At 46.7% G+C, this 11939-nt stretch overlaps 1 pseudogene; it reads left to right on the plus strand.

Moving 5' to 3' along the window:
- The first annotated feature begins 690 nt into the window (after positions 1-690).
- LOC122693204 lies at positions 691-6973 on the plus strand (annotated as a pseudogene).
- The last annotated feature ends 4966 nt before the right edge of the window (positions 6974-11939 follow it).

An 11939-nucleotide genomic window follows, 5' to 3' on the forward strand; every position in this document is an offset into this window, starting at 1 on the left:
TGGCTACAGAAAAATTCACCTATTTTGATAAGTATTTTTTAATGCATGCTGATATGCTAGCTGTCACAATATAATCTAATAAAATTGCTTATAATAAAGTTAAAGACCACAAAGCGCTGCTATAGCCATCTTACAGAGAAAACCGAACGAACCTTTTGGCCAACCCAATACTTCTTGATCCTTACCCCTGCCATACATGGAAGGGATACCACTGACACTTTAAGATGCAGCCCAAGGCACCTCCTCTCTGAACTCTCTCAGGGCCTCAGCATACACAGGTCAGATACACAGGGACACAGATGGAATCTACAGGGTCCTCGCTCTGTGCCTGGCATTCACTAAACGTCTTTCCGTGACTGGCATCCACTAAATGTCTTACAAGCCTTAGCTTATTCAGTGCTCACAACAAACTTGCAAAATAAGGTCTATGATTAGCTATTTAATACATCTCATAGATGAGGAAAGACTGAGGCTTAGAGAATACAGAGGAGCAAAACTAGCCACCCCAAAATGTGTCACTCTGGCATGAGGATTTATTTAAACTGATTTTTTTTTTTAAAATCTGTTTGTTTTGGCTGTGGTGGGTCTTTGTTACTGCACACGTACTTTCTCTGGTTGCAGTGAGCCGGGGCAGCTCTCTAGTTGCAGCACTCGGGCTTCTCATTGTGGTGGCTTCTCTTGTTGCAGACCATGGGCCCTAGGAACGTGAGCTTCAGTAGGTGCACCTTGCAGGCTCTAGAGCATGGGTCCAGTAGCTGTGGCACGTTGTCTTAGTTGCTCCACAGCATGTGGGATCTTCCCAGACCAGGAATCAAACCTGAGTCCTCTGCACTGCAAGGCAGATTCTTAAGCCCCAGACCACCAGGGAAGCTCTAGGCTGACTCTTTTCAAGAAAAAAAAAAGACTTCAATTTTTCTTGTTACCTCCCCATCAGCTGCTACAAAGACTGTAGATAAGGGGCCTGTTCCAGGAATAGAACCATGACCAGTGATATGTACAGAGGAATCTGGGCGAGGTGTGGTGGGAAGACCCAGCAGGGCCCAGAGATCAGAGTTTACTCTGTACTCAGCAAGCACATATTTACCAAACGTTTGCTTTTCGGTCCCATGTGAGTCGCCTTCCTCCTCTCTGAAGTCCCAAACCGCTACCCTCAACATCCTCTTCTGTCTTAGCTGAAGGTGGTATTTAAGCTGAGGGCTTTGACCATTGTGGTGAGTTAGTTCTCCTGTGTCTCTCCCATGTATACATGCTATTAAATTTTGTTAGGTTTTTCTCCTGTTAAACTGTCTCCTGTCAATTTAATTATTGGACTGGCCAGAAGAATCTAGAGGGGTAGGAAAATTTCTTCCTTCGTCAACATCATCATAGTTCATCCATGTTGTAGCCTGAGTCAGAATTCCCATCCTTTTTAAGACTAATGATACTGCTTTGTATGTATAGACCTCATCTTGTTTATCTAGTCATCCACTGATGGACACTTGGGTTGCTTCTATCTCTTGGCTATCATAAATAATACCATGAATACATAGTACAAATAGCTCCTAAAGACCCTGTTTTCAGTTCTTTAGGGTATATACCGAGAAGTGCAGTTGCTGGATCATATGATAATTCTGTATTTACTTCGAAGAGGAAACTCCAGACTGTTTTGTGGTGTCCTTCTCAGCCTATGTATGGTGATGCTATCAGTTTAGGAACACCTGGGGACACACGTGAGCCCTTGTTACTCGTGGAAGTCCCCAAAGACATTTCCCCAGCTGGAACCAATGAGGTGGCTGGTGCGGCCCTTGTGGTTCTTATTATGACTTCAAGACACAGCTCAGCAACGACCATCAGAGAGCTTTGAAAAGACAAGGATTATTCCTCTCAAGTCCTGAATGCCACACAGCCAGATCATCCAGCTGGGAAGAGGGGTTCAAAGTGCAGACCTGGGTTCCACATTTATTGAGGTCCAAGTTGGGGTGGTTAGGCAGGAACCAGAGGGCAGGAAGAGACATGTGGGGTCCCTCACTCATTTATCTAGGTTCCCCAAGGCTTTCTAGAAAGGAGAACATCAGGGGTGGGGCTGGCCTGGGTGCTTACCTAGACGCTGTCATACAGCTGGCAAAGTGTTTATTCAAGATGGGTGTTTGAAAGGGATGCTTTAGTGATCAGAAACTTAATGCCAGGTACTTAGCATCAGACATGTTCACTCCATTTCCCATCACAGCCTCACCTTTTAACATTCCCACCAAGGGTGCAAAAGGCCTCCTTCCTCCATGTCATCATCAACATTTGTCAGGTTTTGGTTTTTGAGAGTGTGAGGGGGTTGACACATTTGGAACACATGCCATGGTGTAGGGTGCAGAGAACTGAGAGTCTAAGACGAGTGTCTGGGTCTTTGAGTAACGGAGCTCTGGGGGCATCTCTTGCCTCCTCAAGACCAGAGCCAGGCCCTGGGACAGGATGCAGTGACACACGGTGATGCCAGGCTGCCAATCTGTCCCTATCACATCCTCTCAGAGCGGGAGGGGCTCCTTCTCTCAGCCTCAGATTGTCTGTGTAACTTCCTCACTCCAGGCCTGGAAGGTCCGTGGAGCTGAGCCTCCTTCTATCCTGTTCACGGCTGCACTTGGCCCCTAGCCTGCTGCCCCACACCCAGGCCAGCCCCCTGCCCAGTGCTGAAGAGGACAGAGAGAAGGAGGCAGACCCAGTGACCCACTGTTTCCTCCCGCAGCACATCCCTTTCACCAGGAGGATAGAAGGGGGTCTCCATTCAGACACAAGATCACCGTCATGGGAAGTGTTCATTCCTTAGTTGGGAACAGGTATTAGGAATGGTCATCTCTCTCAGCCTCATCCCTGAGCAAACCACGGTGCTGTCAGCTCAGGATTGTCCACAGAGCACCTTCTGAGAGCCCACACCCGGCTCAGGGGATGGGAAGGGCCCCACGCCCCTACCAACAATGCACAGCCCCCCTGCCACCTACCTATAGCAGACAGGGCACCATTGACCAGACTCCCCAGAGACAGGGGGGAATGGAGGCTCAAAGTCTAGGAAGGGAAGCAGCCCAGCCCAGATGAAGAAGTTCTAGGACTGAACTTCGTGCACAATGACCCAGAGCTGCAGATGCGTCAACCTTCTCCATTTCTAATAGCCACCCCCATCTACTTCAGAACCCTCATTTGAGGGGATGTGGAAATATTTAAAGTCACCTTTAACGTTGCAATTTGGTCTCTTTCAGTTTCAAGATCTTTTCTGGAAAATGCAAATCAGTTCAAAATATAAGTATCTCAGTTCTGTTTCCCATCCCCTTCCTTCTCAAGGGGGCCTATCGGGAAACAGAGAAGAACTTGCATGTGTTCTCAGAGGCAGTAGGGGTCCTCAGGTGTTCACAAATCCTGGGTGGAACTCTCCGGAGCTCCAGGTGGTACAGAGGCCTGGGACCTCTGCCCGTGACGGTAGGGTCCCCGTGGACTGCACCCTGAGGTCCACACTGTCCGCCGAGGCCCCTCAGGACACGTGGTCTCTCTCTGAAGCCTCTCTGTCCAATCTCAGCTGGCTTCTGCCCTCGCTGGTCCTCTCATCACTTTGCATGGGGTCCGAGACATTCTGGATCCCTCCAGGCCCCTCCCCCATAGCCCTACCTCTGAATCTGGATTCTGGATGACTTCCTCTGCCACTGCCTCCCCTGCCAGGTGACCCGGCCACACTGACCATGGGACTCTGAGAGCCCTGAGTGCACCCAGGGGACTCGGAGGGAAGTGGGGTACCCAGTTCCCCAGAAACCCAGCCAGCAGGGGAATCCAGCACCTTGACTCTGAACTCCCATCCCTCTCTCTCCCTCTCCCTCTGCTGACCCTCTCAGCACAGCAGGGCTTTCTACTCCACTCTGTCTAATAGACCTGTCTCTACCTCCAAGGGTCCCTCTTCCATGGGAGCTGCTGTTCTCTCCTTCCCTGGGGCAGATTTTCAAAGGAACACAGCAATGAATCTGGAGGACCCCCAAAGGAAAACTACTTCCAGAGATGTTTCAGAAACACGTTTCTCCACTTTAGGAATTAGGGACTTAGATGTTGCCATTTCAGTCACTTGGAGTTTCCTTTCCCTTGGGTGGAGGACGGCTGGGTTCAGGGCCATACCATTTCCTCATGGCCCTGCTGGATTAAACCTCACAGAGCACCCTAGTGTTGAGGACAGCATCCAAAAGTCGCCTCCTTCACCGAGAAAGCAAATGGACTCTGGGAATAAGAGGGCTCCTGGGCATATACCCTGAAGAACCATAATTGAAAAAGACACATGTACCACAGTGTTCATCACAGCACTATTTTCAATAGCTAGGACATGGAAGCAACCTAGATGTCAGCAGATGATTGGATAAAGAAGTTGTGGTACATACATAGAACAGAATATTACTCACTTTAAAAAGGAACACATTCAAAAAAGAAAAAAAAGAAACACATTTGAGTCAGTTAAATGAGGTAGATGAATGAAGTCACAGAGAGGAAAACAAATTTAATATATTAACGCATATATATATGGAATCTAGAACGATGGTTCTGATGAAACGCTTTGCAGGGTAGTAATGGAGATGCAGAGATAGAGAACAGACTTGTGGAAACAGTGGGGAAGAAAAGGGTGGGACAAATTGAGTGGGTAACATACACATTACCATATGCAAAATTAGATAGCTAGCAGAAATTTACTGTGTGACACAGGGAACTCAAGTCTGGTGTCTGGAACACCTAGAGGGCTGGGGTGGGGTGAGGAGGCAGGAGGAAAGTTCAAGAGGGAGGGGATATATGTATACCTATGGCTGACTCATGTTGATACACAGGAGAAACCAACACAATATTGTAAAACAATTATCCTCCAATTAACAATAAATTTAAAAAATTTTAAAAGAGTTAATTCCAGCTATCCATTCATAGTCCTTCCAAAAAAGTTACTTACTTAGGGGTTTCCTAGGAAGGCAGTCACCTTATTTCTGGGTGGGGCAGCTTGAAGATAGCATAGTCCTGGATCATTGCAAATGACAAAAACCTCAGAGCTGGGGTTGGGATCCAGGCCTGCTGACCCCACAGACAGATACACACCAACCTCCACTGAGGGACAGAGGCTCACAGTGAGGTCCCCGCTCCTGGAGACTTAGTGCTTATTCTGTCTCCCCTTTAGACACCATCTCTGTAGGTGTCCCATCAGTATCACCTGTTCTTTCCATTTGTCCTCTTCTTTCCCAACTGAGTAGACATGGGCTGACCTCCAATGAGCCACCACTTGGTCCCAAAGACTCTCACTTCTAGGCATGTTTCTCCACTTCCATCTTGGACACAAATTTCTTTACCCGTTTCCTCCTTATTTTTAGAAAACCACACTGTAAGGGCAAAATGTGGTAACTGCAAAAAAAAAAACACTAAGGTGAATGAGGTGAACCAAAGGGATGGGAAGAGACTAGGGATGGGTACCGACCAGCCACTCAGGCTGTATTCAGGTTCCCATACGGATGTCAGTCACAGAGTGAGCACCTCCTGTTCCCACCCTTGGCAGTAAGCCAGGATACTGTCTGAATTTCCTTGACCTAGGTTTGCAGTGAACTTTCAGATTGGGCTTCAGTGACACCAACAACATTGCCTTCCACTTCAGCCCTCAGTTTGAGGACAATGGCTATGTGGTTTGCAACACAAGGCAGAACAGAAGCTGGGGGCCGGAGGAGAGGAAGATGCAGATGCCCTTCCAGAGGGGGATTCGCTTTGAGCTCTGCTTCCAGGTAGAGAGCTGGTTCAAGGTGAGCAGGAGCTCTCCTCTGTTTGCTTCAGCTGCCTGTCCCTCACCTCAGTTAGGCGCCCTGAATAGCCTTTAACTAGTCAGATGAGCAATCCCTTTGTGCAGAGAAGAGGACCATTTCCTTGTAAGGCTGGATTCTCCTTTCACACCTTCATCTGCATCTACAGGTGTACCTGTTGCTTCTTTTCCTGGAAATAAGCACCAGATAAGTCACCATGGTGCTTTTTGGTCTCCTGGGTCTTTAAAGTCCAAGTTATCTCCATTCCTCTGGTGTAGCCCTTCTTCCACTCCAGGCCCCTGGGAACATTTTTGGTTCTGTTATCTTCTTGCTGCCTTTATCCAGGTGTTACTAATGGCTTAGTTTTACTGCACATTGCACATTGCTTTTGTGAGCAGAGCAGTGTCTCTGAGCTTGGGGAGAGGGGAGGAGGATGAGTCCACCTGTGTCTGTGCTTCTGTGTGTGAACATGGATGTCCCTACCCCCTCATCATGCAACCTGAGGTCACCTCTCTTCTGCTCCCCACCAACATTTGTATGTATATTTCAATATGCATATTTCAGTAACACTCACATGAGTTAAGATTAGAAAGACAAACCTATTGCAATAAACAAATGATGAGAAAAACTAAAAATCCAGCAACTAGAGCCATCTAGAGATTGCATGCATTTTGGGTTCCAAGCATGTTCCTATAACTGTCGCAGCTCTGAAGGCTGATGCCCAGACCTACAGAATACTGATGTGAAAACTAGACACAGGTCTAAAGTCCAGAGGCAGGGGCACAGGAGCTTGGGGGTGCTCTCACCTGTGCTCCCACACACTCTCTTGACGTGTATATTCATCTTGACAGGTGATGGTGAACGGGAACCTCTTCATGCAGTATGCCTACTGCACGCCCTTCCACAATGTCGACACCATCACAATCGCTGGCATTGTGAATGTGTCTACGATCAGCTTCCAGGTCGTACTGTCCCCAGCGAACCCAGCCCCTGGTTCAGGGCCCCAGCCTCTGTGTGGGACCTGCTGTGTGGACCCAAAGGTGTCAGCCAGTCTCCTTTCCAGATGGCTCTGGGGACACACCTCTGGCTCCCCCGTCCTGTCCTTCTTGTGCCACTGTCTCTGCCTGGAACCCCCGCTCAGTCTCCTCATTCCTATGCCACTCGTCTCTGTTACTTCCTATCCCCACTCTGCTTAGGAGGCCATGTGGTTCTAGAAAGAACCCAGGCTTGGAAATCAAACTGAATCCAGCTCAAATCCCCAGCTCTGCCATTCTCACCGGCTGGGGGATCTTAGACAAGTGACTTCACCTCTCCCAGCCTTGGTTTCCTCAGCAGTGAAATGAGAACAGCTTGCAGCTCCATAGGTCTTTGTGTATGAGTTCAGTGAGGCCATACACGTCAGAGGGCACAAAATAGCCTGCTGGGGCCAATCCTGGGTCTATTTGACCCTCTTTGTGTTTTAAATTTTTTGAATGTGTAATCAGCATCTAAAAGGTCAGGAGTAGTTTTGCAAGATAAAAAATTTCTGGGGCTGGCTGGTGCTGATGTTGGCACAATTATGAGAGTGGACTTAATGCCACTGAACTATATGTACACTTAAGATGGTAAATTTTATATGATGTGTTTTTCATCACTGTTTAGGAAGAGGTCAAGCAGATTGCTTCTTCCTCCTGAGGATGGAGAGGACCTAGGAGACAGATTACCTCCATGGTTCTGACCAGAAAATTCTAGACTGACTGATTAAAACTACATTCCTGGGGAAGGTCAGAGATACAGTTAAGTCAGGTGTTACATGTAGGTTTGGTTTCATGGACTTCCTCAAAACGGAAGCCGTTTTGAGCCTGTGGTTTTATCTTTTAACTACTCTCTACTCTTGAGAGGGCTTCTCTGATAGCTCAGCTGGTAAAGAATCCCCCTGCAATGCAGGAGACCTCGGTTTGATTCCTGGGTTGGGAAGATCTGCTGGAGAAGGATAGGCTATCCACTCCAGTATTCTTGGGCTTCCCTGGTGGCTCAGATGGTAAAGATCTGCCTGTAATGCAGGAGACCTGGGTTCGATCCCTGGGTTGGGAAGATACCCTGGAGGAGAGCATGGTAACAAACTTCAGTATTCTTGCCTGGAGAATCTCATGGACAGAGGATCCTAGCGGGCTACAGTCCCTGGGGTGGCAAGGAGTCGGACACAACTGAGAGATATGCACAGCGCAGCTACTCTTGAGCACACTGTCAGCCTAACCAAGAGATGCAATCAGGATTTAAGGCTTTGATATTATTCTGTGCTACCAATCTCTAGTCCCCACAGCTTTTTGACCCTTGGTGTGTTATTTAGAAGTCCTTGATGGTGGTTTAGTTGCTAAGTCGTGTCCAACTCTTGTGACCCCATGGACTATAGCCCACCAGGGTCGTCTGTTCATGGGATTTCCCAGGCAAGAATACTGGAGTGGGTTGCCATTTCCTTCTCCAGGGGACCTTCCTAACCCAGGGTTTGAACCCATGTATCCTGTATTGCAAGCGGATTCTATACTGCTGAGCCACCTGGGAAGCCCTTTAAGAGTTATTACATTTTTGTTAATCCTGTGACACATTTATAACCAAGTGGCACCCTATAGCAGCTTCCTGGGAGAGCCCTAACCCCCACATCTATAATAAACCTTTAGCCTCCTAGGCCTTCCCCGAGTTCCAAGGAAAAACTTTAATCAGAAAAGTGAGAAAATGCAGAAACAAAGGAAAATGGTCAAGTAACACAACATAATAATAGTTAGCCATTAAACGCAAAGACCTTTAGCTCCTCCTGAAGAGCTATAGATAATGAAAACATGCTCTCAACTCAGCCGTGTCTGACTCAGATAATATTCTAAGCCAAATCTTTGGTCTTGTTTTACAGAAACAAAAACCCCCACCAGGTGGAAGAAGTTAACTGTATGCTGCCCACAAGGACATAGAACCCACAAACTTGCTGATGCTGACTCCTGATTACCTTACCACCAACCAATCAGAAGATATCCTTGAGCTGATCACCCACCCCACAATTCTCTCCCTCACCCTGTCTTTAAAAACCTTTCCCTAAAAGCCATCAGAGAGTTTGGGTTTTATTAAGCATGAGCTGTCTGAACTCCTTGCTTGTTTCGTTTTCAGTTGCTAAGTCATGTCCAACTCTTTTCAACCCCATGGACTGTAGCCTGCCAGGTTCCTCAGTCCATGGGAACGTCCCAGGCAAGATTACTGGAGTGGGTTACCATTTCCTTCTCCAGGGGATCTTCCTGCCCGAGGGATCAAACCTGCATCTCCTGCATTGCAGGTGGATTCTTTATGGCTGAGTCACCCTTGCTTAATACATGTAATAAACACTGCACTTTCCTTCATCACAACCTGTGAGTTGTGTAGATTGGCTTTACTGTGCATGGATGAATCTTAATGAGTGAAGAAAAATCTGATCTAGATAGTTATGGATAGATTGGAAATTCTGATAATAAATATGGTTAAAAGATTGATTGTCTTGCTTAGCAAGGAGTTGGGGGACACAATTGGGACAATATCTTCCCAAGTCAATGCCAGAGGAAAGGAAAGGAAAAGAAGGAAGAAGGGTTTAATGTTTAGTTAAAGTTGAAGACTTCATCTGCCACCTTTCAGGCAGAAGCAGTCTACCTGGCTGTCAGCTCCTGCCGTTCCTCATCTGTTTGATTCAAGGTCTCCAGCACTTGTACAGGACCAGGTGTCAGTTGGGTTCTTCTTCAGTCATGAGATGTGCATCCAAGGTTCAAGTCTCTGGAGCTCGACTCCCTTTTGGGTAATTGGGAGGACGTGGTAATCTCCTTATAAGGAGATAACATGGGAGTCTTTGCTCTTATGATTTCAAATATGGTAGAAGACGACTGGGACTCAGTTTGCTCAGTCATAGCTAGACTAAGTGCCTTCCAAGCCTCAGCTCATTCAATGCTCATGACAATCATATCAAACAAGGCCTGTGATTAGCTACATCTCACAGATGAGGAAAGACTGAAACTTACAGAGTGTAGGGGAGCAAAATTTGCCACCCCACAATGTGTTGCTTTGGCATGAGGATTCAATTAGGCTGATTCTTTTTAAGAAACTGAAGACTGGAAGTTTTTCTTGTTACCTCCTCCTCAACTGCAGCAAGGAATATAGATAAAGCATCTTTATAGAAATAGAGCCTTGACCTATAGAAATAGAGCCTTCTACAGAAGAACCTGGGGAGATGTGGTGGGGAAACCCAAAAGAGCCTAGATCTCAGAATCCATTCTGTGCATCAAGCTCTTATTTACCAAATATTGGCTTTTCTGTGAATTGCCTTCCTCCTCTTTGAAGTTGCAAACTGTTACCCTCAAACTCCTCTCCTGTCTTTGACTGAAGGTAGTATTTAAGGTGAGGGTTTTGACCATTTTGGTGAGTTAGTTCTCCTGGATCTCTCTCATGTATATGTGTTACTAAACGCTTGTTGAGTAAATATCTCTTCAAGGGTAGTTAGGCAGGAATCAGGGAGGAGACATGTGAGGAATGTGAGACATGTGAGACAGGTAGGAAGAGACATGTGAGGTCATTCACATGGTTATCTAGGTTCCCCAAGGCTTTCTAGAAAGGGAAACTTCATGGGCAGGGCCAGCTGGGAGCTTTCCTATAAGCTGTGGTCCAGTTGGTGTTGTGTTTATTCAAGATGGATGTTTGAAATAGATGCTTTGGCAATTAGAAGCTTAATGCCAGGCCCTTAGGATCAGGCACATACACTGCATTTCCCACTGCAGCCTCACCAATTAGCATTCCTATCAACAAAACAAAAGACCTCCTTTTGCCATGTCCTCATCAACACTTGTTGGCTAATGGTTTTTTGAGAGTGTGAGGTGGCCAGCACTTTTAGAACAGATCCTATGATCTATGGTGCAGAGAATAGGTACCCTCAGACAAGTGTCTGGACATAGAATAATGAAACTTGAGGGCTGCCTCTCACCTGTTTAAGACCAGAGTCAGGCCCTAGAAACAGATCACAGTGACTGCACAGTGATGCCAGGCTGCTGAGGTCAACTGTGCCAGGTACTGGGTCTTGAAGATGCCTCCCTACTGTCTCCATTCATCTAGAAACCCATTGGCCTTTGGATTTAGCTGTTGTCCCACCTGGCAGGTGGGGAGAGACCATGGGCTCTCCTTGTTGGACTGGACTGTCTGTGACTCACCTCCAAGGAGCTTGGTGATGCCAAGGGGTGTGTTTGCTAGAACTCTAGCTTTCCCAGTGTCTCCCTGGACCCTGGGAGTTTAGGGGTGGTTTTCAATTTTTTTTTTTTTTTAATTTACTAATTTATTTATTTTATTTGGCTGTACTGGTTCTTCATTGCTTTGCACTGACTTTCTCTAGTTGCAGCAAGTGGGTGGGGCTACTCTTCATTGCAGTGTGCAGGCTTCTCATTGCTGTGACTTCTCTTGTTGCTGAGCATAGGCTTTAGGGGTGTGGGCTTCAGTGTTTATAGCACAGGAGCTCTAGACCATGGGCTCAATAGTTGTGGCTCATGGGCTTAATTGCTCCATCACATGTGGAGTCTTCCAGAACCAAGGATCAAACCTGTGTTCTCTACATTCTCAGGGGGATTCTTATACTCTGTGCCACCATGGACGTTTTGTGGTGTTTTCTAAACAGTGCTTTCTTGAGATATGGTACATATCTCAATATGCTTATTGAGAACATATTATTTATGTTCATGTAAACACACAGATGTTAGTAGGCTGTTCAAGTTTGTGTGTTGTAAACAGCTGCATGACCACCATCCAGGTCAAGCTCCAGGACATTTCTAGCACCCAGATGACTCCTTTGGGTCCCTCCTAGTTGGTGTCTGCCATGGGTTATTGCTTTTCAGACTTATTATTGGATTTTATCTAATAGAGTGCTCCCAGCCTGTGCTCACTTGTCTGGCTCCTGTGCTCAACTGTGAGGTTCATTGAAGACCTTGCTTGTATCTTCAGTCTCTCTTTATTGCCAAGGGCTAGTCCATTGCAGGGCTTCCCTTGTGGTTCACTGGTAAAGAATCTGCCTGCACTCCAAAGAAACTATCAGAAAATTACTATGGTTAATCAGTGAATTCAGCAAAGTTGCAGGATACAAGGTCAATACATAGAAATCACTTGCATTCCTATATACTAACAATGAAATATAAGAAAGCGAAATTAAGGAATCAA

The sequence above is a fragment of the Cervus elaphus genome, chromosome 5, assembly GCF_910594005.1.
Source record: "Cervus elaphus chromosome 5, mCerEla1.1, whole genome shotgun sequence".
Lineage (NCBI taxonomy): Eukaryota > Metazoa > Chordata > Mammalia > Artiodactyla > Cervidae > Cervus > Cervus elaphus.